Here is a 27824-nt window from a genome sequence, read left to right on the forward strand (position 1 = left end):
GTAAGTGTAAAATATACACTTTCAAAGACTTCACTTTAAAAAGAATATAAAATCTCTCAAATTTTTACGTTGATTACATGTTGAAGTAGTATTTTGGATGTATTGGTTAAATAAAAGATATTAATTTCAATGGTTTACTCTTAATGTGGACATGTAAAAATTTATTTATTTATTTTTAAATATATCTTTACTGATATCAGAGAGAGGAAAGGAGAGGGGGAGATAGAAACATCAATGATGTGAGAGTCATTGATCAGCTGCCTCGAGCCAACAACCCGGGCATGTGCCCTGACCGGGAATCAAACCCCGATCACCTGGATCCTAGGTCGATGCTCAACCGCTGAACCACGCGTGGCCGGGCGACATGTAAAAATTTAAAGTTACATACAGAGCTTGTATTTTTGATTTGCAATATAGTTCTATTGCATAGCACTGGTCTATAAGGTCCTTAATTTTTAAGCATGTAAAAGCGTTAGCAGAGGTAGCTAGTTAATATTAATAAAGAAAGGGAGTAAAGGGAATCAGACATTAAGCATAATGAACTAGGGAGCTGAATTAGACAATAAACCTGCTTCACTAGGAGGTTGCAGCATTCAGAGGCTCCCCAGGGGACCACTGCATCCTCAGACCTTGGGACCTAATCCCCGAAGTGGGCAGGAATGATCGTTATTGGTCATTAGCTGGGATTACCAAGAGAGTAATAAAGACAGCAGGAGAAATATCTCTGCTGAGCACATGCCCTGTAGGAGCCAAGAAGGTAAAAATAGAGGAGTCTAATCTGGGAAAAAGACTGGATTGGTTAGGGCGAGGACCCAGCACAAGTCTGTGAAAGAATGGGAAATGGATTGGTTAGTTTGAAAGAGCCAAGATAATATAATCAGGGCCTCGCAAAGGCCTCTGGCTCCCTATCACACAGTTCATTCACATTCATGTGCTCGCGTATTATCTCTCCATAGCAGCCATGTGGGTCTAGCAGCCGGCAGGCCCACACGTGGGCTCCAAGTGCAGGCCCCCAGCTGCGCCAGCTCCAAGCAAGCTCCCAGCATCAGCCTGGGTACTGGATATGGCAACAGAGCACCAGCCAGAGCATAGCTAGGAACAGAGGCTAAGCCAGCCAGATGGGGACAGGGACTGGACCAATGGCACAGAATCTCTGGACCCTGGCCTTTCTTCTGGGCTTAACGAAGACAAGGATGGACAAAAATGAGACACCAGGAACCTGGGGGCAGCCTTCTATTTCTATTCCAATACATCTTCCTGCTACACCTCAACCTCCCAAGCATGAGTTCTCAGAAATGCTTTCCTTGGGACTCTGTGAAAGGACCCCCTTTCCACAGGCAACAAAAGGATGGTGAGATCTAAGTTTTGAGAACAGCTTCTCTACAGGGAAATGGACTAGCTGAAATAAAAAACAAATCTCTAGGCTCTGACATGTAGGGGGCCCATCGGGACACGGACTGACCCTACAGGGGAAACCTCCACCAGTCAATAGGCCAAAATACAGCTTCACTCAAATACAAACCAGTGGTAATGCTAGCTAGACATCTGTGGAATCCTCTAACATGAAAGTCAGAGACCAACACAAATAAAAATGAAAAAGAAATAACCCTGAGCAAAGACAGTGTAAATAACAAAAGAAAACTTCAAAGGAGACTTTAATAAATATCCTCAGAAAAATGGGAAAATACTGCATCCGTGAAACAATATCTATGCTTAAAAGTGGACAAACATTCATAAACAAGCAAGAAATTTTTTAAAAAATCTAATGGCATAAATTTTAAAATCAATAGAAAGATAAACCTCAGAAAATCTCCAAAGCAGAACAAAAGGACAAAGAGGACAAATAGGTGAAAAATAGATAGGAAACTTAGAAGAGCACTTCAGAAACTCCAAAATGCAAAATAAGAAGAGTCAGAGAAAACTGAAAAATTGGGGGGTTAAAAAAATAACGTTTCCCCAAAATAGAAGATAAGCCTACAAACTTAAAAGTTGTATTTAGCAAATGTCCAAAACTTCAGAGAATTGGAGGGGAAATAAATGGAAAGGTTGTGGAGATGCAAAGCAGTAAGAAAAGGCATTCTCGAAAATAACATGGGAAACTAAAAACAACAAAACACTATCTTCAAAATTCTGAAGGAAAATGACTTCAACCTAAAATTTCTGACCTTGCTAATCAAGTAAGAGTAAAAATTAAAGATATTTACAGACATAGATGTTCCGAAAAAATGAAAGGAAACACCTCCCAAGAATCCTTTTCCACAAATTTACCGTATGAGTTTGAAATGTATTTACAGGAGTATCACTAAACCATATGAAACCATTATTAAAAGCAAAATATAAGTAAATATATTTTGTATATGAAAACAAATTTTATTTATAGTATACTATGTGGCTCAGCTTTGGCCTATGCTTTACAGTCATGCTCATGTAAAATCTGAATATTGATGTGTAAAAAAGTTGAATAAAGTAAAAACTGAACCCTGATCTTAACTAATGAGGCAGGGAGAGCCCGAAACAGGAGACTGGAATGAAAGAGAGATAAACCAAAATCTCCATGGGATCAACTGAAAACACCTCACCTTTTAAAATCAAGTGATATTAACTTAAGAATATTGCTAAGAAATGAGAAGCAGCACTTCAGGAAGCTGCAAGTGGTTTCCACGAACTGGCAGGAGGGGCTGGGGCATGAAATTGCTGATATATGTTTAAATCCTTGTAAGACATATATAGTTTTAAATGCCTTACTTCAATTAGTTTAAAATATAAAATATTTAAATTGATATCAAATAATATAAAGATAATATGCATTTAACTTTATAAACACATTTACCAAGAAAATAGGCATTTGCAAAGAAATTTGGAATTTATTAACTTTTGTTGACAAGGCAATGTAACCTATGGAAAGCTAACAAGATCAAAAAAATATATTTGTAAATTCTGTAAATAAGTTTTCTGTCCAATTTCTGTTTTAAATGAGACATAATTAGAAATAAAAGACAATTACCTGTCTAATGATTCACCAGGGGTCATAAGGTGGGGACCCCTCAGCTGACAATCTGCAGATCTGTGTGATTTGGGCTACAGTTTGTTGTTCTTGTTGAAAAGCAGGGGAGAGCGCAAAGGAACCCAGATTGCTATCTTTTCTTGTAAAAGCAAGAATCTGGCCATGGTTAGCCTGCATTCCACCTAGGCACCAACCAATCAAAGCTGGACAAAGGGTAGCAGGTGTCCCCCCAACATTCAGCATCACACATTCCACTACCAAGTAGTGTATATTTCTCTGTACACACCTCTACAAGGAAGAAAACAGAAGATAGAACAAAAAGAACCTATCATCCAAGAATAATCAGAAATATCACATATATCTATAGAAATGAAGAAAATTCTCATTGTCTAAGATGAAACAGATGTTTATTTCCCAGTGACTTGTCCAAACCCTGCAGTAATCTGACTCAGACTCCTGATTTAAAAGTTTATAGGCTTGAAAGAAACAAACTCATTCAATTTAATTTTGCTATGTCCTGCAAGCTTGCATTTATATATTTATTTTCCTATGTATTGCAAAGCTTTATATATATATGACACATGCAGATGAAATTAAAATAAGCAGATCAGCATAATTTTAAATAACTGCAGACTTCTTCCAATTTAACCTATGACTCTATATATTAAAGCATTGAAAATGAGACTGTTTCATTGTTTTCTGATTTATATTATACATATTATAGTCCTATTCTTGCAAAAAAATCTGCAAGATCTCAACCTTAGAATTGGAGTGAGGAAGAAAGGGAGAGGCAGTGTGACTTTAAAACAAAGACTTAATATTAGTTTTATTTACTTCCCACAACACAATCTCCAAATGACCTCTGCCTTCCCAAGTAACATTTTAACTAAAGTGACAAAGAATGGAATGAATGCCACATTAGAACTGAAAGCAAGATAAAAGGTAGAAGTCCTATTCCAGAGGGAAGGGAGGTAGGTGGAGGGAGAAGAGAGTATAGGGGAGATAAATGATGATGGAAGGAGATGTGACTTGGGGTGGTAAACACGCAATGCAATATACAGATGATGTATTATAGAACTGTACACCTGAAACCTATGTAGTTTTATTAACCAATGCCATCCCAATAAATTTAGTAAAAATAGAGGTAGAAGTCCTAATCTTCTGCTCTAGATAGCATTATTCATGGCAAGGTTTCCCACTTTCTCAGACAGGGTTCAAAAAGTCAGCTTTAACTATGTGGCAAATCTTAATAGGATGTATCTAATGGGTGCCCTAAGAGGGCTACAAGGATTTCTTCTGTAGCACTTTCAAAATGACACTAGCTACTCCTCACCTAGCCTCCAAGCCATTTCCTTTCATCTCTGATGCATTTGGGCTCCTGCTGAGCTAACCACTCCCCTAGCAGGACAGAAGCCAGAATAAGAATTTTGTTTTGTGTTTACAAAACATCAAAGTATGGACAAGAAAGCCCTTACTGAAGGCTTCCCTGCCCTGTTTACAGAATTACTCTGCCAGGAAGGTGCTCTCTACCCCTCAGACTGGCTGGAGGGAAGGCATCAGGACATGGTTTGGAAAAGAAGGAAATGCAATGTTGGAACAACCATTTTCAGTGAAAACTGTGAAATATCATTGAGGTCTTCAAAAATCTTACAGCAATTTTTCAGGTATGCATCAACTGATTTATATATGATAGAAATACTGCTATGCAAATAGCATACTGAGAATTGTTTGAAAGCAGTAACAGTGACTGGACCAACTGGCCATGTATTATTCGCAGGATGATCAGAATTAGAGGAGGAGTGTTTCCTCAATACAGCAAGGTATTAGTCAACAACCATAACTTCATCATAATGGAAATTATTTACAATGCAGGAAGACAAAGTCAGATTATTGAAGTATACCATTATCTCTTCCCTTATTTTAAATCAGAGTTTCAAACTTCTCTCACCCACAGACATTATAAGCATTCTCCTATTAATCTGAGAAATGTACATTAAAGATTGAAATATTTTCACCTTCCCCAATATCATCACCACGACATAAACATACATGTTGTATATGGGGGGGGGGGGCACAATGAGTATTGAGCAGATGAGGTAAAACTCAGGATATCATAATCTGCTCTCTGAGTATTTCCCAAATAACTGATGATTGGCATGCCTATGCAATGATTTAGGAATGTTAACGGCAGTCCCCAAATCTACTGGGCCAACCAATTGATTTGTTTGTGCTAATAAAGAGTTTATGCTTTCAGAACACATTACACCCTAATCCCATCTCCTTCCAGGCAAGACCCTGAGAAAATGAGACCCAGCCAATTCAGAACAATTCCACTTGGCTTGAGATTCTGGGAGCGGAGGAGCATTCTTCACAGCTTTACTCCCAGTGCCCTCCCCTGGAGATGCACAGCCGCCCACACACACTAAGGGTAGAGGAATGGGAAAGGGCAGATATTTCTTTCCTGGGAAATAAGCCAGAGTGAAAGTTTGGGAGGGTATAAACATAGAACGGCTAGTGGGGAGCCATGGAAACCTTCTCCCCAAGCAAATGTGCTTTCTGTAAACTGTCCTTGCCCCTTACAGTATTTAGTGTTGTGTTAAAGCAAATATTTTTAAAATCCACAAGCATGTGCTATTTAAAATGCCTAAAATTAAAAACAAACAAATTCCCCCTCATTGCCTGCCTAAAATCAACAACACATCAGTCTTTATCACCATAGATATTTATGAAGTAGCTGACTGCTGGGGATATAAACTATTTTACAAACTTCCCTCGCATGTTCTGCCAGGATTCTAAACGGAAGGTCCCATTAAACCCTGAAACTGAACACAATATGGGACACACAGTGCATCCTTCTGGACAGAAGTTTACTACATGCCCCAACTGTCAAAGGGATCCAAGTCTTTAAAAAATATCATGGCTTTAAGGGGATTACAATTTACATTAATAGGTCACAATGTACATTAGAAGATTCTTCCAGTCTTTCTAGTTCAGCCGCCCTAAAACCCCTACGCAATAGCACTCTGAGCAACCTTGCAGAGTAATCCCCTTCTCAGGAAGCCCTTCAATGCAGCTCTCCTATGGGAATGTAAGACTACACCCTTTGCTTCTCTGGGAATTAAGACCAGCCAGCAGCCTCACCGGTGCAACCATTCCCACACCCTCCATTCCCCTGGTTTTTGAATCCTTTACTTCCACTGTACTATGTACTTTATAATTTTATGCCTTTTCTCAACCTCTATATATTTTTAATACCATTCACAAAATGACAGGTACATACACAAGCACTACTTTCTGGTCCTTCCAAGACCCAATTAAGCATAATGTTGCCAACTTAACATGTTCGACGGAAGCCCTGCTCTGCTGACATATATTCAACCAGTCAATTATGACCCTCGTTCCTTTATTTCCCATTCTTACCTCAAACAAGTTATTCCCTAAGACATGTAGGCTTCCCTAGAGTCTGCATTCCTTAGAACTCCTGAGAGCAAAGTTCGAGGGAGAGCCTTCATAAGGATCACGCTATAAAACCAAAAACTTTCAAATTATTGTTATTTCATACATTTGATCTTTCCTATGTATGGTAATCTATCATTTCCTTTTGGTTACTATCTAAAACTCTGTCCTACTGAATATTCTCCTGTGTTTATGGACTATCTTTCCAATTGGCTAAGATCATTATCACTTTACATTATTAAACATGCTCAACTTGGTAATTCTCAGAAACCTAGTGACTATGCCCAGGATTCTGTTTTGCAGTCACCTCATGGTAGTTCTATGATGCTGGAGTATTATGTCTTGTGTCTTGCTATTTATTTTACTTTAAAGTAAGAATCAAAGTGAAGGGTAGGAGGAAGAAATGTATTTCTTTAAAGAGAAATATATGAAAAAATTAGAGAATTTTTGAGGCTTTAATATTACTAAGATAAACCACACACCCAATATAACTGCTACTGCATGATTTTATTTGGTTTTCCTTAGGTAGAAGAGCATCCAAATAAGTCTAAAGAGGTGTCTCTATAGACTCACCTGAATTGAACGCTCTAACCTAATGAGGTGCACACAGGTTAAGTTTTTATAGCAGGTTGGTCCTATTAATTTAGCAGCATCTCATGGGAATAGGTAATGAGACCAGAGAGTCATCTGTGGTAGCCACTGGAGCTTGTTCATAAATTGTTGATTCTCATGGTCTGAGACCATGATAAAAATCACACTGTATCCCCAACTTGAGTTTGGGTTTCACCATGTACTGCCCAAAGAAATGGGAGCCTAAGTAACATGGGCCTGTCTGTGCAGAAATTTAAGAGCCATGGATCTGCTCTTAACCCTTATTTTCTGTAATCACTGAAGCATGTTTTAAGATGGAGCCTCCATCATCTGAGGCCTCAATGATATAATGAACAGATCTCCTTATGACCCCCCAGGGGCTCACAGCATGACCAAACAATAAACTAGTTACTTGAAGCCACTGCAATTTTCAGATGTTGTTGCTGAGGCATAACCTAGCCTTTCCTGATACTAATTTTCAACACCAGTATGTAAGGCACAGTACTTTGCTACACTGTGGGAAACTCACAGACAAAAGGCAAGCAAGTAGGTAGTACTGTTCTCAAGAAGCATATACTAAAAACAGAGGGACCAAACATAAACAATGTTTTGGTCATGAAATTAGGTTTCAGTTTCCATCTATTGAAAGCCATCTAAAGCCTTGTGGTACAATCACTTTCTAAAGGAGAGGGGGAAGAGAGTCAGCTGTCCATTGACAGGCAATAGTAAGGGTAAAGATGAAGAGAGAAAGCATGGAAAAACACGACAATATGGGAGATAGCTGAGTGAGAATGAAACCTGGATTGCAAGGATAGTCACAGGAAATAAAATTGGAACTATAAGGTGCAGAGAGCATGACAAGCATTGCATGTCTCACCATAAAAATGTTAAGAGCAGCAATAATAAAAACCACTATGTCCCAACACATTCTAGGGCATTACAGAAATCACGTATTGAACTGTCACAACAACCCACTAAAGTAGACATTTTCTTTATCTGTGAAACAGAAATTATAATAGTAAGGTGCAGGTAGAGTACACTGCCCAAGATCACAAAGGGCGTAAGTGCAGGCACAACTCGTTTCATTCAGCTTCGCTTATTGCACTTCACAGATGCTGCCTTTTACACCAGCAAAAAAATATGACTCACTTTATTGGGGTGGTTTAGAACTGAACCCAAAATATCTACAAGGGCCCTGGCCAGTGCGGCTCAGTTGGCTGAGCATCATTCCAAGAACCAAAAGGTCCCCGGTTCAATTCCCAGTCAGGGCACATGCCTGGATTGCAGGCTTTATCCCCAGTAGGGGGCATGCAGGAGGCAGACAGTTGATGTTTCTCACATCGATGTTTCTCTCTTCCTCTCCCTTCTCTCTCTAAAAATCAATAAAAACATATTAAAAAATATATCTACAAGGTATGCCTGTAGCAGAACCAGGACTTGAACCCAGATAGTCTCATCCCAGGTTCTGCGATAATAACCACGGTACACTATACTTTCACCCACAGAATTTAGACTATCTTCTACGTAGGCAATGAGACTCATTTATGCTTTCGGGAAAAAGAGCTCCATGATTAGTATCATGCTTCAAAAGCATTATTTCTGTCATGTATAATAAGAAATAAAGAAAGAAAAGTGGTGTGTAGACAGAGATACCTTTTAGAAATCAACTGAAACCAACCAGGTTAAAGGTAACAAGCCCCTATATTAAGAAAGTCACTAGTAACTATAAATCAATAATTCGGAAACTTGTGATCGGGTCATAGTGACATGCCCTCTGCCTATTACTGTGTGGGTGTTTAAAGCTGGCTACAATTCTTTGCTACTCCTCTCATTGAGAGGGAGAGTCTAATTCCCCTCTCCTTAAATCTAGGCTTCCTCACAGACTTGTTTCACCAATAGACTGCAGCAGAAATGATACGCTGGGACCTCTGACACTAGGTCATAAGAAGCCATGCAGCTTCTGCTTGGCAAATACTAGGAACTCTGAGTAACCTTGTAAGAAACACAAATACTTTGCTAAAAGGCTTTGTCAAATGCCCCAAGAGTACAAGGAGAGGGCCCAGCTGTGCCCCGCTGCCCAGATATCCATGCCTAGGTGCCAGACACATGAATTAAGCTGTCTTGGACCTTCCAGACCAGCCACCAGCTGAATATCACCAAGTGATGCCAACTGACTGTGTGAAACAAAGGCATCCCCCAGCCAAACTGAACCAAATTCCCAACCCACAAGCCCGTGAGCTATAATAAAGTATGTTAAGACAATATGTTTGGGATGGCTTGTTATGTTGGAATGGGTAAGTGGAACACAGCATTTTTTAAAGGAACCCTGAAGTTCGACCAAGTCACTCAGAGTGCTCTGCCCCTCACGTCACTCTGAGTGAGTGAGAATGTGTACACATGGCTCCCAGGAAAGCATTTGTCGAATCTCACGAGTACTTACCTTAAAGTTTGAGACGATTAGAATCAAAACCACCCACACAATAAAAATAGAACCAAAAGGACTGGTTCACCACAAAATGAGTGACAGAGGAAAACTTACATTTGTTACTCACCTCCTGCTCCCTCCACAAACATTCTCCACCCTGGTTTCCCTAAGAACCACCAGGGAGCCCTACCGGGTGGTTCAGTTGTTTGGGGTGTCAGGAGTACACCAAAAGGTTGTGGGTTCGGTTCCAGGTCAGGGCACATACGTAGGTTTCGGGTATGATCCCCAGTCAGGGTGCTTAGGGGAGACAACCAATGGGTGTTTCTCACATCAATGTTTCTCTCTCTCTCTCTCTCTCTCTAAACATAGCTTCAGGTGAGGACTGGGGAAGGAAAGAAAAAAGAAGAATCACTTGGGGAACTTTTGAATGTTGCCAAAGTTTTAAGCCCTACCCTAAACCAATCACTGGGAAGAATATCTAGGTAATGAAACTTACAGCCAGGATTGAAAGCCGTTAGTTCAGTTAACCATTAATATTTTATTGCTTTATGAGCAACAAAGGTATTAAAAAGCCTTCCTACAAAAAGAATTACTCAGAAGAGAAAGTAAGGTTTGGCTCAATTTCTCCAACTGCAGGGGTGATCTCCAGGCACCACATAAGTGAAAGAGATCAGAAAGAATTACAATGTCTCCCCTCCCCCCAAATCTGAAATTACTTGCATATGCACATTGTGTTGGTCAAATATTATTTTAAATACATATTATTTTAAATAAATATTTTTTTAAGTCTCTGAGCATGTTTCAGGAAGCAGTTTAAAGCACATGACTTTCAGGAATAGATTTATATTTCTGCTTTAAAAACATCTATTGGAAAGACTAGATGTTAGGCAACTTTTAGAGGGAAAATTTAATTTTAAAACAGCTTAGCTTATATGCACCAAATCACTCCCCACCATATAGATTGTATTCTCTTAGTGAGCTAATACACGCAAACTTTATTTCAATATAAAGAATTCCAGAATGAAACCTAAAGAATATTAATACTCAGTGTTCATACCAAAAAAAAAATCAAAATAACCTCCATCATTTTTGTAACAAAGCATTGCCCTTGTCTAATCCTTGGGAGTGAGGAAAAGCATTCAGGATGTCAAAGGCACAAGACAGTAGGCCATTTCCTCTAAAACAAATATTCTCTCTGAATGCTTAATACTCAGGGATTAGAAAATGAGGTCATTAATGATAAATGCAATCATTTCAGCAGCTGTCTTCTCAGCCTCATCATCAAGTGCTATTTGAATATGAATGGAAATGACCAAATCCTCTTTGGTAAATATTTATTACTAACCCAGCAAATTCTACCTACTATGTGCCAGGTAGTAGAGAGTCAGGTGAAAGGAAATCCCCCAAGGATTTCCCAAGAGCAGGTTGAATGAACTAGATGAACACTACAGTTTGTGTCCAGGTGGGATTATCCTAGAAAGGCAAGAAGTGGTCTCCTAAAGTGGAAACCAAGCCAGTAAGAGCACGAAGACCTTCCACAGCGACGGGAAGTGCTCCTGGAACTCTGGGGTGCTTTTGCAGTGCTTCTGTTGGGCCTGCTCCACGAGCTTCTCACTCTCTCTGGGCACAGTCCCTTCTGGAAACAGCCACACGCACCTGTGGCTGGGGTGAGTCAAGTCTAGCTAGTCTACAAGGATGTAGTTAACAGTTAACAGGCATTAAGGTTCTACATTTTTGTAACATATGGTTATTAGGGCAGTGAAAACATACTATGGTCTGATCTAAAGAAAAATAATAATGAAGTTGGGGGTGGGGGTAAATGTTCAACGTTTTCATTGTCTGTCCCTGATGGTATTCAGGCATCCAAAACAGTTCATGTGGACTTCGTGGGTTACTTTATTTCTCAACACTTTATTTGCCCCAGTGGAGAAATTAACAAACAATAACCACTGAAACTGTTTTTGTGAGGATTCCTGAAGTAATACTAGTGAATTAATCAAGACCTACAAATTATTTCAACCACAGCTAAAATACTCTCTTTCTGGTACAAAATGTGCTATTAGAAAGTGAGATCCAGGCAAATAAAGAACATTCTCAAAGAGGCTGACAGACAGCAGATTTAATAAAATAAGAGTTATAGAGGCATAAAAGAAAATTAACTTAGATGCCTCAGGTAATGTGATAAGGAGTCAGTATTTTCAGCTTTTCTGACTTGAAAGACTATTCCATCTATACTTCCTCATGCCTCAGGTAATGTGATAAGGAGTCAGTATTTTCAGTTGTTCTGATTTAGAAACTATTCCGTCTACGCTTCCCCATTCCTGTACTGAGCTAGAAGGCTCTTCTATTGACCACTTTCAAAGACAAGCAAGCACACGGCTGTGTAATTTAGAGAAGTAAACCTGCTCTCCTTAGTTTCAGAGGGTGCTATTAACCTAGCTTCAGTAATACCTGTCCTGTGCAACGTTTTTCTGAAAGTAAAGGGATTTATAATTATGCTGGTTCTATAGCTTGTTTCAAAATATTTACTGAGCATCTGCTAAGAAGAAACAACTGTGTTAGTTAATACGGCAGTACAGAGAGGTATAAAGATAGCTCCTTGTCCATCCCCTGGGAAATAGTATATATTTTATAAAACCCAAATGACCAAATGGGCGATTGAGATATTTTGTATCAACCTCTGACTAGTATATAATACATCATCTTCTAACCTAAGAAGTTTAAGGGTTTCTGTGCGTTTTATCTTTTTATCTCATTCACCCATTCCCACAACCAGCACAGAGCTGTTCACACAATAAGACTTGGTTTCCCTTTTAAATAGGGACTCTTACTAAAGAGATGTTTGGTGAGAGGTGGCCATACAGTCTGTGGCAATGGAAAACATAAACAAGCCAAAATGCAGGTTAAAAACCAACATTCTGTCTTAATATGCCAAGTTTGCAGGTTCAATCCCCAGTCAGGACACACACAAAAAATCAGCCAATATATGTATAAATAAATGGAAACAACAAATCGATCTCTCTCTCTCTCTCATTCTCTCTCAAATCAATAAATTTAAAAAAAAAATTTTAAACACACACAAAAACATTCTGACCTAAAAGGACATCTTACTAATCACAGATTAGGAATAGTTGTATAGATCTAATTAGAACATTCTACCTTCTCTTGAACTCAATACCAGTCAGATGTTCACTGTTTCTTTGTGTTATTATTTAAGAAAATTCTTAGGCAGAGTTTGTAGAAAGAGAGAATAAAAAACTAAGACAGTTGAATGAAAGAAGAATATTTAGCTTGGAGGAGATATACCTAAGAGTGACAGGTAAAGTTTCACCTAGAATGCAAACAATGATACATCTGATATTTGTATTACTTAGCACATTTGCAAAGTATTTTCACAGGCAAGTTCTCATTTATTCTGTGCGTGTGATGAAGTTTGTGTACCCATTGTACAACACATAATACTGAGGCCAAAGGACTGAATGGGAAGTACAGAGCTGAGGTACTAACCAGACGTTCTCTCCTTCTCCAAGATATGGCTATCTACCCTCAACTGGAAATACCTCTCCTCAACAAGGGGATCACAGCCAGTAAACTCTGGTGTTAGTTTCTTTTCGGTCAAAGATTACCGTGATTATAAGAGGATAGCACACCACTTCCAGTAGGGACAGAAAAGCAAATTGCTTATATCAACGTCATTGTAATTAGCTAAACAAAAAAGATATTTCTATCAATTTCTAGAATTCCTCAGGAAGAAGATGGATGTCATCTGTTTGAATGACTTAGAAGATGAAGTTTGCCTCTGAACCACTTAGGATTACTTCCAGAGCCTGTCTTTTAATCAGACAGTGACCATGGGAATAGATAAATTTTCACGTAAATCTGAACAATAGCATTCATAGGATAATAGTGACAATGACTTTCACCAAGTATCTTAGACCCTTAAATTAAGCAGTTCATGAACTACTTAAGTTTTACATTATGATTTTTTTCTCATAACAGGAAATTTAAAGCACTGGTTCCTGATTCATGAAGAAATACATTTGGAGGAGTTCGTTTATTTAAAAAAATATTATCATTTACATATAAGAATTCAAAATTCATATCACATATCATACTCATCTTCAATTAATCAAATTTGATGAGGAATTCTAATAAGGTTTCACAATTAAGTTTTTTTAAATATTAAAAAACAATATAGCAATCACCACATCTAATGTGTAAGATCTAACCACAGCACAGATGATGTTCTAAATTTGAACTTGAAAGCAAAACCCATCAGTGAGCCTGCTTGATTTCTTTAATCTATTCATGTAGGTTAATTACCTGACACTCATTAAGATGACTCTGGGCTTCTTTAAATTTCTGACCATATTAACCTTTCCAACTAATCCTTATTAGAAAAATATTAAAGAGTGTTCATTGCTATTACAAATTGAATTTGAAATGATGAAACAATTATCAAATAAATGGAGTAGAAAACGAGGTTATATGCATGAGGAGATTCAATGCATCAAATATTTTACTTCCATTATCATAGAATAAAGGTCTTAAGGTCTAAACCCAAAAACTGTGCTTAAAGATCTGTCCTTGAAGGAAATATCTTCACTCTATTCTTATTCAATGAGGTGACAAACAAAAACCTCAAGTTCATCATTAACAGACTGATTCAGGAAAAAAATATATCATTTTAAACTAAGCTACTGGACAAAAAGATTTAACTGACTCGGGAAGTCTACATAAAACATTTAATATGAATCGCACAGCCCATATAATGCACTTTGCAAGTAAAAGGTAGAGAGATGCTTATACAGTACTGGTCAGCATCGCAAAAAGCACAAAACAGGAATGAGGCCTTACTTTTAAAAGCTAAAACCTTACCACTTCAGTTCTAGAACAAAAATAAAAGTCAAAGATATTTCTTCTCTAGACAAATTTCATTTACAATCTGTCCTGTGTCCTTCAACAACAGATATAGATCATGTCTGCAGACTCTTTTTCTAAAGATATTATAAATAGCGTGTTAGTGATGGTGTTTTATAAATGTTCGCTTAAGTTGTACTAGAGGCTAGACTGAAAAAACACCAAAAAAGGTAGAAAAGTTTAGGTTGAGGTAATGAAGGGAAGCAACTGGGAGAACTGGGAGAAAGAATAAGAGAAAGGGGAGAAAGGGTGCAAAGGAATTTGCAACAAATGACCAGGGATTAAAATTCTTAATATAGAAAAGAAAAAGAAAAAATATTGGTCCTTCAGCCATTTTCTCTTTGAAATTGTAAACACAGTGGCCCTCAATCCATACAACAGAGAGTAACTTCATTAGTAATTCTTTTTTAATGGGAAAATGTTTCCACCCACACCCACCCACCCATATTGATAAAATTTTTCAAGAGTCTCAAACAGCACTGATCAGATTGCTTACCAAGTTCTGCAGACAACTGTACCAAAGTTTTAAAAACATGCACATCCATTGATCCAGTAGCTCTAATTTAAGAAATTAACCTAAGAAAATAATTAAGGGTACTCAAAAAACTTGAGGAACAGTTGGCCATGACAGAACTTTTCATCATTTTGAAAAATCTGTAACAACCTAAATATCTAACAATGGTGTACTGCTTAAATAACTGTGGTGTATGCATACAATGTAATGCTGCACACACACATATGTACATTTTTGTGTACACGCTCATACTTCTTTAATTTAGTTGTTATATATAGTCTATGTGCCAGGTACTATTCTAAGCACACTTTCCAAATACTAATTCCTTTATTCCTCATAACACCACCATTATACAGGCACTACCATTATCCCCATATTAGAGATGAGGGACTGAGGCAGAAGGCTAAGTAACTTGCCTAAAGCCACATAGCCGCAAGTGGAAGAGCTAGGATTTAAACCCAGGCGATCTAGCTCCACAGTCGGAGCTCTAAAGGATATACACAACGACATATAAACAAATAACTGTCTCTAATAGTGGAATTAACAATAGGGTTAAATAATGTTTACCTACCTATGTTTTCTAATATTCCAACTTGAACATGCATTATTTTTATAAGAGAAAGTTTGTTTTAATGCACAAATTAAAGAATAACCCAAAAAACAGGTAGGGATCTGAAATGTAAAATCCAAATGATCAAGACAGAGACGATAGCTTAGGCTTCAAAATGGGAACTAAAGAATGCATGAAAGACAAAAGCAGAAGATCAAGATCTGAGCTTAATTTTTAGTGTGATGGTCCTAACTGCTAAATGTCAAATACTCTAGCAAGCCATTCATTTGGAGCTGTGTGCAAAGCTTGTTATACATAACAGTAATTCCGTGGGATGCTAAAAGATGTGCTATGATAGGAAGGGAACACAATCATATGGTTTTACACACTGGATTAAACAGAAGTAAAATGGTTTCTTTGTTGCAAGACTCTATCAGAGGCTCCTGTTTCCCAGCTTATTTGTCCATGAACTCTTCCAAAGATTTCCTCGTAATACCAAGGCTCTATAAAGCACATTCTGAAAAAACCTGATTTGTAACGTTCCCACTCATTCATTCTTTCAATTACCAAGTGCCTATGATACGCCAGGCTCTCCTTGGGACAGCAATGCATGCCAACAGTGCAGAAAAGACTTGAGTTCTGGTCCCAGCTCACCACTCGCTGGCCCACCTAAGACTGTTAACTCAAGACTAGAAAAGGCTCAATGCTACCTGTTCCCCTGCTTCTCTAACCGACATGTTTAAGAACTGAAATGAGTCTGCAAAGCACATTCCCACATGTCTGCAGATAATCCTATGCAAACAACTGCCTTCTCCACACTCGAGGGCTAAGCTGACATTACTTGTACTGGATTCTCACAGTTCCCACACTTCCTATTACTTGGCCTGGAGAGTTGAGCTTTAAAAAAGGAGTGTTTTCAGGGGGGCTCTCCGGAGCAAATACAAAGCATCCGCATCTGAAGACTTTTAAGGGACAGTATTTATTAGTGAGAATTTACTCATGGGAACCCCTTACGCACCCCATAGGCATCAATGGTTCAGATCTTTACCAGAGAAAAGCCTGCCTCAGCCCCCGCCTCGTGAGAAGTGAGCCCATTCTCAGAAGTGAGCTATGGAAGCAACACGCAGCACTGCGAAAGGGCGTCCTCGCCAGAGCATGAGCACCACGGAATCCAGCCAGTGAATCAGTCAGGATAATTTCCCACACCCAGTTCCCCAGCCAGCTTCATTCCTTAAAAGCCTGAGATTTCTGCCTCTATACAATATAAGTATAGATCACAAATACCAATGTTCTCTGCAATTATTTTCCTTGCCAAGCTTAGCTCACTTGAAAGATTATTTGGAGGGCGTTCTATGTTTTTTCTACCTGGTAGGGGTTTTTTGCAACCAACACTCCATGTACTTTACCACAAGGCAAACAAACCTCTAAACCTCTAAAGGCAAAAGGCAGCCAGCCTCTCTTATGAGCAGCAGGACTGACTCATCCTTGAACCTGGAAGTCATCTGACCATTTTATTATCTTTTTACTAAACAACTAAAAAAAAAAAAAAAATAGCCACGTGGCTGGCCTGCATTCTTTGTTTCCAGCCTGGCAAAATTAGAATACAAGAAGTTGCTTGGAAAATAATGTTCCACAAGGCTCCGTTATCACACAGAAAGTCCTGCTCCATGAGTCAGCATCTCTAAAAAGTGAAAGCAAGTAGGAACAAGATAGATAGAAAAGGAACAGAAGATGGGGCCTGATGGGCCAGTGGGTGAGGATCTGGGGAGTGAAGTGATAGATACATGGGGGTGAGAGGCTCACAATATGTTCTATGGATAAGTTCAAAATTTTTCACAATAAAGTTTTTAAAATGAAAAAAGGAGAAAAAAATGATTATTAGACAATAATCAAGGACTTTATATTCCTTTATCTCATGATTTTATAATTCTAAATGTAATTATTTATGAAATTCATTCTCTATCCAAAAAAAATCACAAGACTCATTACAGTGCTGCATTGTTTTTAACTTAATTGCCTTTATACCAAGCAGAGAGTTCCATGAGAGCGGAGCACATGTCTTGCTCACAGCATTTAGCATAGCACCTGCAAATGATCAGTTACTCAAAAGAAAAGAAAGTTTGCTGAATGAATAAATAAAATCCTATTTCTTTGTTTCCCTGGAGAATTCAAATAGAGCCCAATAGCATAGCATTCTCTCATTTCCTTTAAAAATAAAATTCTATATCTCAATTCTAACCAGGGCTCTAATTACTACAAAACATTAGACAAAGCAAGAACAAACAAAAGGTTTGAAATATACCCTTATTGTATTTGTGTGGCTTAACACAAAGATACTTGACTCTCTGAAACAGTCTGCTCGGTCTCAAAATGATGAAAAGATCTTACAAAATGACTGTTTCAAATGTATAAAATATATGTGTCCTACCTCTTAATAAACACCAATAACGCTTGACATTCCTCTGTAAACTGTTTCCTCCCACCTAACTTCTTCCTTCCACATCCCGCTCATTCTCCAGTGCCAACACTGTACCAACGCAGGCAGGAATCTCACCAGCATTGGGAGGGGCGTGACAAGAGTCAAACCACTGTCTTGCACATACTATCCCGAGGGGTACCCATCCTTGCCAAAACCCTCAGACTTCATCTGTTCCATACTTAGCCTCATCATGGGATCCACCGTCAGTGATTTAGAAAGAGGAGAATTCCCACTGTGCATAGGGGAGGGGAGCCGGGAAGGCGGAAGACGAGACTTTGCTATCCTTTGGAGAACCTTCCATGACACTAAGGCATAATGCAGGTACCCCAAAAGTCAAACAGGACTTTCTGACGTGATGCAACATATGAGCATTCTCTAAAACAAAGGGCAAACTTACACACAACTCCAGGAATTCTTAGAGCAAGCCCTTTCTATGCAGTAGACTCATGACCCTAAGTAACAGGCATTTCTCTAGGCAGCTCACTGCAGGCAGCACTCGGATTCCTGAGAATCCTTAAAGACAGTGATCGTGGAAAAATTTCACGAAAGGACCTGATCAAACTACCTTACAGACACCATCACAACTGAGGCCTCCATCTGTCTTTAATTCTGTGTCATTTACATTGCAGTATTTCAAGTATTTCTTATTTTGTTCTTTGCACTGTATTTTCTGACATTTTCCTCCAGTAAGTATGCATTACTTTTATAGATCAGGAAATAAAAGAAACACCGATAGAGCTATCTAAAAAAAAGGAAGGAAAATATTACTTTTACTTTGAAAGCACATGCACAGAACTCAGTGGTGACGGGAAAGGGTGAACAGAAATTCAAGTGCTGCGTGTCACAGTTCAGCTCTGGAATCCAAAGCATGTGCACTGGCGTGGCATGGCCTGGACACAGCCGGGCCCCACCACTGCCCAGATGTCTGATGTTGGGTAAAATAACTTACCCCTTGCTTGTACATCTGCAAGATGGAGATAAGAGTTCCTACTCAGAGGATGGTTCTAAGGATTAAATCTGTGTAAGGCCTTTGCACATTCCTGAACACAGCCACTTTTGACCTCATGGTCGTATTGTTACCTCTGAATTCCTTTCACATCCGCCTCAATGCTTTGCTATTATTTTGAGAATTTATGTTGGTAAACTCTATAGAAAAGGACTATGTATTGTCTATTTCTCATCATGCTAGACTGATGCTGCTATAATTAAATGTTATGTTTACCTAAATGCACAAGAAGACTTGGTAATGAGTGACAGAGCCAAATCATGACTTGGTGAGTAAGGTGTGCAGATCTAAACAGAGTCCTGAATCTTCTGAAACCAGCATTAACCTCATCCTGTAATAATGAGGATAACCTCACAAAGCCCTTTTTACCAATATCTGCTTTAGTTCAATTAATTAATCTTAGGCTCCTTTTCATTTATTCAGTTCTGGACGTTTGTTTGGGGGGCAAGTGTGACGGGACCACTTTGTGACATCTCAGAGTGCCACAATCACTATTAATATCAGTACTTATGACAGTTTTGAATTCAAAGAGCAGTCAGGACACTATTGTTAGATTCCTTAGTGAGAGTTTTCAGTGAAGTCATTTTCACACTAAAACATGTGGATGCCACTACTACAGTTTTAGAGTGTGCTGGGCATGGTTAGGAAAAGGGAGGTAAGGGAGATAAAGGCAGAAGGTGGAGAGGTGTTTACCCAGAAGGATATCTGAGAACAAGCACAGGTTCTGCATTTTTTAAGACCTGGAATCAAGTTTGACCCTGCTGGCTAGAAGTGAGTCCAAGTCATTTTTGATCCCTGAGCTTCTGGAAAATAAGATGACTCCCTGCTCTACTCAGTATTTACCTAGAAAAACTAAATGAAACCAAATAATGTCCCTCAGTAGATGAATGGATAAACAAAGTGTAGAATATCTAAACAACACAATATTATTCAGCCACAAAAGGAATGAGTACTGAAAACATGCCAACTGAAATAAGCCAATCACAAAGAACCACATATTGGTTCTATGATTCCATTCATGTGTAATGTCCAGAGAATCGGCAACTCTAGAGAAACATAAATGAACTATGGGTTGCCAATGGCTGAAGGAATTAGGGGATGCCAGCTAAGAAGAATGGAGTTTCTTGGGGGGGGGGGGGGGGGAGGGGAAGAAAATATTCTAAAATTGATTATGGCAACAGATGCACAACTCTGAGAATATATTAAAAAATCATTGAATTGATCATTTTAAATGGGTGAGTTGTATGATATGTGAACTGTGTATATATCAATATAGCTATTATAAAAATAAACTGGGTGCCTGGCCGGTGTAGCTCAGCAGTTAAGCATTGACCTATGATCCAGGAGATCGAGGTTCGATTTCCCAGTCAGGGCACATGCCCAGTTGTGGGCTCAATCCCCAGTGGGGGGTGTGCAGGAGGTAGCCTATCAATGACTTTCTCATCATTGGTGTTTCTATCTCTCTCTCTCCCTCTCCCTTCCTCTCTCTGAAATCAACAGACACATTTATAAATTAATTAATTAACAAATAAACAAACAAACTGGGCATATATCATTAGAAGTATACATAAAACAAAATTTTAAAATATTTTATAAAGAAAAGTTAACGAAAGTGGAATAGCTGATTATTTTACTTAAGCTTACTTTCATCTTTGGGTTTTTTTAGCAAACACAATTGTTATTAAAACAACATATTTTCATGGCAGACTTTCATGTGAGCTTTTCCATCAACCCAAATACACACACACGCACACACACACACACCTTTTATTACAAAAGTAATCATTTTAAATAAGAGTGAAATAAATGGATCTGACATGCTCTTTTTCTTCCACTGGGTCATAAAAACATTGTACTTAACTCATTTTATGGATTTCCAGGGAAAAATGAGAGCCACCATTCTACTCACTGCTGAGAATGTGAGTCAGCTCGGCATTTTAGCTTCCTACAATAGTTGTGGTTAGTCCCCTTGAGCCCTTGGCCTCCAGCCATCTCCACATTGCCTCAAAGGCAGAGGTCACTAAGAGGTCACCATTTCTCCCTTGCCCTCCAGGCAGTTCTGTATTTCAACCATACCTGGATGGTAACTGTCCATCTTTAATTGCTTTCAGATCACAAAACTGCCAGTAACAATAGGAAAAACCTGATATACACATTATCCATTATGGGTATCTTATCAAATACATATATATATATTTTAAAAGACAACATCAGCACACTAAAAGGTAGGAAATCATTATATAGTAACTTTGCATTAAGCCTTCATGAAGAAACACATGCTATTACATATGAACACAGCATTTTTAATTCATCTTGCACAGTAGTACTCCAAAAAAATAATAATGGGCCAAATAAAAAGGCTGTAAAAATTTGGGAAATTTTATACAAATCCTGCATGCTTCTAAAAGATACTACTACTCTTATCCAAATACAGTTATAAAATTAAAATACAGAATTATTTTTATTACTCACTCATCTTTCCCAAGCCTGATACTTGGCACACCATTTGCTTATGAACCTTAGCCCCCAAGCCCCAAGGGACATTCTTTTACTGTACCATTGAGTTGGCAGCTATTGTTCTAATTTCCCTACTGATGAGCCAAACAGTTAATCTGTTTTAGCACACAATGCATAAAAGGTTTCATTTCACTCCAGAAGAGAGAAAGAGACACTTATAATCACTGGGCATTCATATTTGAATGACAGCTAAACATAAAGGAACATCAGGCATGCAGCCATCTGGAAAAAAGCTGGTATTCTTTCACATTATCTGTTCTCAAACCTTTAAGACAAAAGGGTCAGAGGTTGGCCCAAGACTTCCATTTAGTAAGATGCTCATTTCAAATCCATGGCCATTAATAAACATTCTGTCAGCTCCACAATAAAAGACAATCAGCTTCCCTCTCTTCCCATTTGATGCTTCTGAAAGATGGCTTCATAATAAACATATACATGCACACTTAGAATTATTTTATTTACCAGAATAAATTGTGTGTGCCTGCTTAGAAGTAACACATTTTTAGCTCCAAATGAAAAAAGGAACATAGTTTACTGGGCTTTAATGCATAGTAATTGAAACATCCATTTTAATACAAAAGACAAAGTAGGCAGTCAACCTGTGCTTATTATTAAAATTACAATTTTTCCCCATTTAAGTTATATGAACCCCAACTGGAGATATTAAATTTCTTACAAAATGCTGGGGAAATCCCATAATATAGAACAAAATCTAACTGCCTAGCTTTAAAACAAAACCCTATTTTATGTTGTATATATAATTTGAAAATGCCTTTTAATCCTTCTATTGTCACTCAATAGTCAGTTTTAGGGGAAAAAGAATGGCGATTCAGTCATCCCTAAAAACTAAATTCTACCTTAAGAGAGCTATTTCAACACACAGAGACAATCATAGACTTGGACAGTTTATAAAAATGGCTGAGTCGCAGCCCTTCTATAAAGAAGTTCTAGTAACTATAAGCTACATTTCCCTGGAAACAGTCTGTAGTTGCCTCTGGCCAAGAACGTATCCTCTCTTGCTACTGGAACAGCCAGGAGAGAGAGGTCCCTCATGGCGTGTTCCCAGCTCCTTTCTCCCTACCCCAGGCATGGAAGTCTGAATCTCACCGTCTGTACACCCAGGAGAAAAGGGCTCTTAATGAAACTACTGATCATTGGCATCAGCACCTGCGTCAACAAGGATCCACTAAAGCATCCACTCTCACCATTTCCTCATGCATTCTTCATAGTCACAATGAGACAGGGAAGAGACCACTCAGGATAGCAGTGGATCAGTGGCAGGCTAGAAACCAGAGCTCAGATTCTCAAGAAGCAAGTCCCCACTTCCCACTCCCCAATCAGCCCACAGGACCCAATCTTTCCTGCTGAACCTAGGGACCCCGGTGGGTTTGTTGCCCATCAGGTCTCCCATATTAGCATCCCCCCCACCCCCCGCCAGAATGTTGCTGCCATTCCTGGTGGGAGTTAGGGAGAGGGTATTTAGCTCCACACACCTCCCATTCTTCTCACTAAGGAAGCTGTTCTGCAGAGCTGGGTCCAGGCCCATCCCAAAGGGCAGCCCTACGGGGAAAGGGTGCAGAGAGAGCTCACAGACAACTTAGAGTGTTGCTATAATGGTGTGTTCACAGTAGAAGGAATTTCTCTGCCTAGGGCAACCAAGGATTCTAATATACCTAGGACACTCCCAGTGTGCACCTGTGGTCCATACATAATCATTAACAGCACTCCCATTTACTCCCCAAAGCACCTCAGTCTGAATGAAGACTTCAGTGCAAAAGTTTTTATGCTCTGGTTTCCAGAGGCCACAGAAAGGGCTGGGCCATCTCTACTTCACTCTCAAAATCCACTGCTTCTTCAACACCAAATGTGGTTTTCAGATGGCTCTGGCCTTGGTTTCTCGTTCTCTCTCTCTCTCTCTCTCTCAAGCTCTTTTGGATGCCACATTAAAAACAAAGACAACTTATAAGATGTGATTAAAATTTTAGTGTAAGACCAGGTAGTATCTATGAAGCCTCACTACAGGGCTCAGGGAAGATGGATGCAAGTGAGACCAGCAGAGGCTTTGAACAGGACTCTGTCTTCAAGGAGTTGCATGTAGTTGGGATGACAGACAGCACATGTTCATGTGGTATAATTAGGGGAGAATATAAGAAATTCTGTCATTATGTAGCAAAACATATGTTAAAATGTAAGTGCTAAAAGCAGAGTGGTTGGGAAATGCTCATAGGAAAGGAGGGGACAGAGCTGAACCTGGACAGATAGATGGGGAGCAGAGGCATCGATGTGCGAACAGATATTAGAGAAGATTTACACAGAGACTGACCTGCTTAAACAGTATTCATGTTGGAGGGTAGCAGTAATAAGATGGGGTAAATAAAATAGGACCAAGTACCAGGAGGCCTCAAATGCCACTGTGCTGATTTCGAACTTGACACTGATGTTCCTGAGAGCCAGGCTTTCTAGCATTTTCAATACTGGGAAATGAAAGCTTCTGCAGAAACCAATAAAAAATTCCAGCAATAAATAATGGTGAGGGCCTTCCCCAAGATGAATTCCTATGATTCAGTCCTTGAATTAAATACACAGGTTACCTGCTTACACCAAAAGTTTCAGAACCCTCAATATTAAAAAACCGTGTTGTTATAGGCCAGCTTTATCTCATGTGTATGATAAATGGGTTCCTATAACTCCCTCATATTGTTTAGCTTGTTCTGCATGAAAGAATTCTAAATCTGACATGACCAAGAAAACCCACCTAAGTCCAATTCACTGAACTCTACACAGCAATGTGAGAAAATTGGTTTGGGTTCTACGTCAGATACCGTGTCTTGTTACAGTGTGTTTTTTTCTACTTCAATCAATATCACAATAATTCTAATATGAAAGGTGTGTGAGCAAATAAAAAAACCAATTGAGATGACCCAGGACCTGCTAGTCTCCCTCAGAGCAAAACAGAAAACGATTATGTTGGAGCTGAATGAACTTATTTTAGTAATTCAGGTCTTTAAAAAATGAATTTAGAATCGGTGAAGTGTTGGGTTTTTTTGTTTTTTGCGCTTTGAATCCAATACATAAAAAACTACTTCTTGTATTTAAATGTCCTCATAAAGTAGTCCAAATATCTTCCCATTTCAATTACAGGAGAACTCCAAAGAGAAAGTGTCTATCAACAATTCCATTTATCTGTGGACAATTCATTGCCTACGATGGATAACAGCCCCCTAAAAGTAATTAAGGTAGATGGAAAATAGAAAATTCCATTTTTTTAAAGATTCACTCAGTTTTAAATAATGCAGTAATCTGAGCAGAATTAACCATCATAAAATAGCTTTTTATCTTCTTTATGTCCTGTAAAAGATAAGATTTATCCTATAAGCATCTATCTTAATGAGCTTTCTGGCTTTTCCATGTAAGTTATGTCTACTCTGTCCTACTGGCATATCCTCTACTGCACCATTGGCATACCTCCCAGTGCTGAAAAAAAATTACAAACACACACACAATTTTACAGGACATAAAGAATCAGTAGCTTCCTAAATTTGTTTCCATTCCTTCCATGTTTATAATTGCAGGTATATAATATGGTCTAGTTCTGTGCCATTATCCAGCACCCCTGTATACCTCAGGAAGAAATTGCTGCATACTCTAGACCCGATTTCTCTGTGAGTAGACAATAGAAGTAAAAAAATTGTAAGAACATGTCATATTTACTAGTGTTAGTCACATGTATTTTTAAAATTAGGTAATGGTACACAATGTTTAAATTTTAATATTTTTTATATTTAATATTTACTATTAATCCATGTGCTATGTCAAAATATAAAATTTCCCAAACACTAAAAACAGTCCAATTAACTAAAAGATAACAGACACGCCAAGAGCTGACTCCCTGGCAAACCTTCCTGGTGAATTTATTGGAAAGTAAATTTATGGAAGTCATAAATTCCAGTCCTGCGTGCTCTTTCTGATTGTGAAATCTATCATTAACCACAGATTCATTCTGAGGAAAAATAAGGTCAGAACACATTACTGGGATCTGTAGTTGGCAATTCAAGCAAAAGGCTGGAAATTGAGGACCAGTCTTAACCCTCCTCTGCTAGTAGCCTTGGGGAAGCATTCAGTCTCTTATTATTTAAGCAGCTTCATCCCCCAAACAAGGGCAAGCCTTTATTACTTAATTACTCTCAGAGCAGTTCAGTGGGATGGGTTCTAGTAGATGCAGGTCTTCAGGTTATGACCTGCAGAAATACAAGTGCTGATACTGATGTCACAGTAAGGATATACTGTTGAAAAAAAACACTCTTGACAGCTCTGGCATCACTAATTGAACCCCTTTGCCATCTCTATTGATTAAAAGAGTGTCAGGTATGCACTTACGATGGAATTAACCAGAATGTCATTAGAAAAGGAATATGGTATTGTATTTATTTTAATAAAGCTCCCTTTATGACATCAGACTAATTATGCAAGTCTCAAGAACGCTGAGCTCTACAGGGGAGCTACGGGGAACAGCAGGAAGGCAGGGCTTAGCTCTGCTGGGTGCAGAGCACTCGGCCCATCAGGCAGAATAAATAGAATGCAGTGTATTAGAATTCCATTTTTCTTTAAAAATGCCTTTAAGTGATACAGTAAAGCAAAGTGTGTCACCTAATCCACATACATGGAAATCATCAGGCTTTAGCAATACATCTAGAAAGTATGTAACTAGTCCTCAGGAACATGTGCTTAAGATTCAGCACAGATAAGATTGCCAATGGGTCTTTTCAAACATATATATTTTATATTCTTTAGATATAAAGGCTGTAAAAATGTAAATATGTTGAATGGAAAAGAGATATGAACCTGAACTGAAATAGAATGTGGATATTAATGAAAAGGTGCACATCTATATTAAGCCTTTTGATCATATAAAAATGAACCTAATTATCTGCTTTAATGTGGTTATTCTCAAAAAAAAAAAAAAAAAGGCAGTTCCCTCCTCCACCTACAATTTATGGAGAAACTCCCATAAGACCCTGCTTTATGAGCCCAGCATCCAAACACAGATCTGCTCAAATACAGGACCTCAGCACATCGGAAAGACCACGATGCTGGCCACCTGCTGGTTTTCTCTTGGGCCCATTACTTCCCTCTTTTCCTCTGGAAGGAACCACACTTTCCAAGTGGAAGTGCCAGTGCAAGGCTAGAGTGCTCTGGTAAAGAGGAGAGAGGGAAGCTCTCTCTCCTCCTCCCCCTCTGCATCAGGTGGCATCTCCAGCTCCCACTAAGTCTCTGATCCTGACAGGCAGCCCCAACCTCCACCACAGTTCTAGCTCCCTCCAAGATTGCTCTGGTATCTGGGATCCAGAAACACCATCTGCTCCCATCATCTCTTCAGTCCCAGGGGTGATGGAGCTGCTTCCTGCTGGTGCTGGTCTCAGAGTTGCCTTACTATCCCCAGTTTGCCTCACCTCTTGCATTATCTATGTCGACAGTGCCCTGTTTTCAATTCCCTTTGTACGGCCAGGAGTGGTTTCTGGACCCTGAGCTAAGAGTCAGGAGACTTTTATTTACTGAATCCTGCCTTTGCTCTTAAAACCATGTGACCTTGGAAAAAAATCATCATCTTTCTAGAACTGAATCTCCTCATCTGAAAATGAGAGACTGAACTGATGGTTGCCAGATGGGAGGGCAGCTGGGGGAGGGAAAAGGTGAAGGGATTAAGTACAAATTGGCAGTTACAAAATAGGCAAGGAGATGTGAAGCACAGCATAGGGAATAGAGTCAATAGTACTGTGTTAACTATGTATGGAGCCATGTGGGTACTAGACTTATGGGGGGGGGGTGATGTCATAAGTTTTATAAATGTCCAATCATTATGCTGTACACCTGAAACTAATATGGTATTGAATGTCAACTGTAATTGAATTTTTTTATTTTAAGTTAAAAGATAAGTATTTTTAAGGCAAAAATAAATAATAAAAATGAAGGACTGGAGAGCTTTTAAAATCACAGTGTCTAGGTCATACCTCCTGCTAATTCAATCAGAATGTCTAGGGGTAGGAATCAGGCCCCAGTAGTTTTTAAAACATTCCCCAGGTGGTTTCAATGTATAGCAAAGTTTAGTTAACAACTGCATTAGAAAGCTGGAATGTGTCTCGGGCTTTCTAGGATATTCTAAGATTTACATAAGAATAGCACATTTTCAGAAAATGACTTTTCTTGTTCTTAGTGCTTCTACTGTGCTCCTAACCAACCATCTTCAATTTTACCCTTTACTTGTAAACAATATGTATATTTAATCCATGTAATGCACTATATTCAATATCTAAATATTCAATTATCAAACAAATTCCCAACAGCTAGACTGGCAAGTCGTATCA

The 27824-nt window shown here is 38.8% G+C and overlaps 1 protein-coding gene across 2 annotated transcripts in view; it reads right to left on the reverse strand.

Annotated features, from left to right (window-relative positions):
- PARD3B (par-3 family cell polarity regulator beta) overlaps positions 1-27824 on the reverse strand; it is an 853033-nt gene that overhangs the window by 795079 nt on the left and 30130 nt on the right. The window lies entirely within an intron of this gene.

Source organism: Miniopterus schreibersii (assembly GCF_964146895.1).
Source record: "Miniopterus schreibersii genome assembly, chromosome: 7".
Classification (NCBI taxonomy): Eukaryota; Metazoa; Chordata; class Mammalia; order Chiroptera; family Miniopteridae; genus Miniopterus; species Miniopterus schreibersii.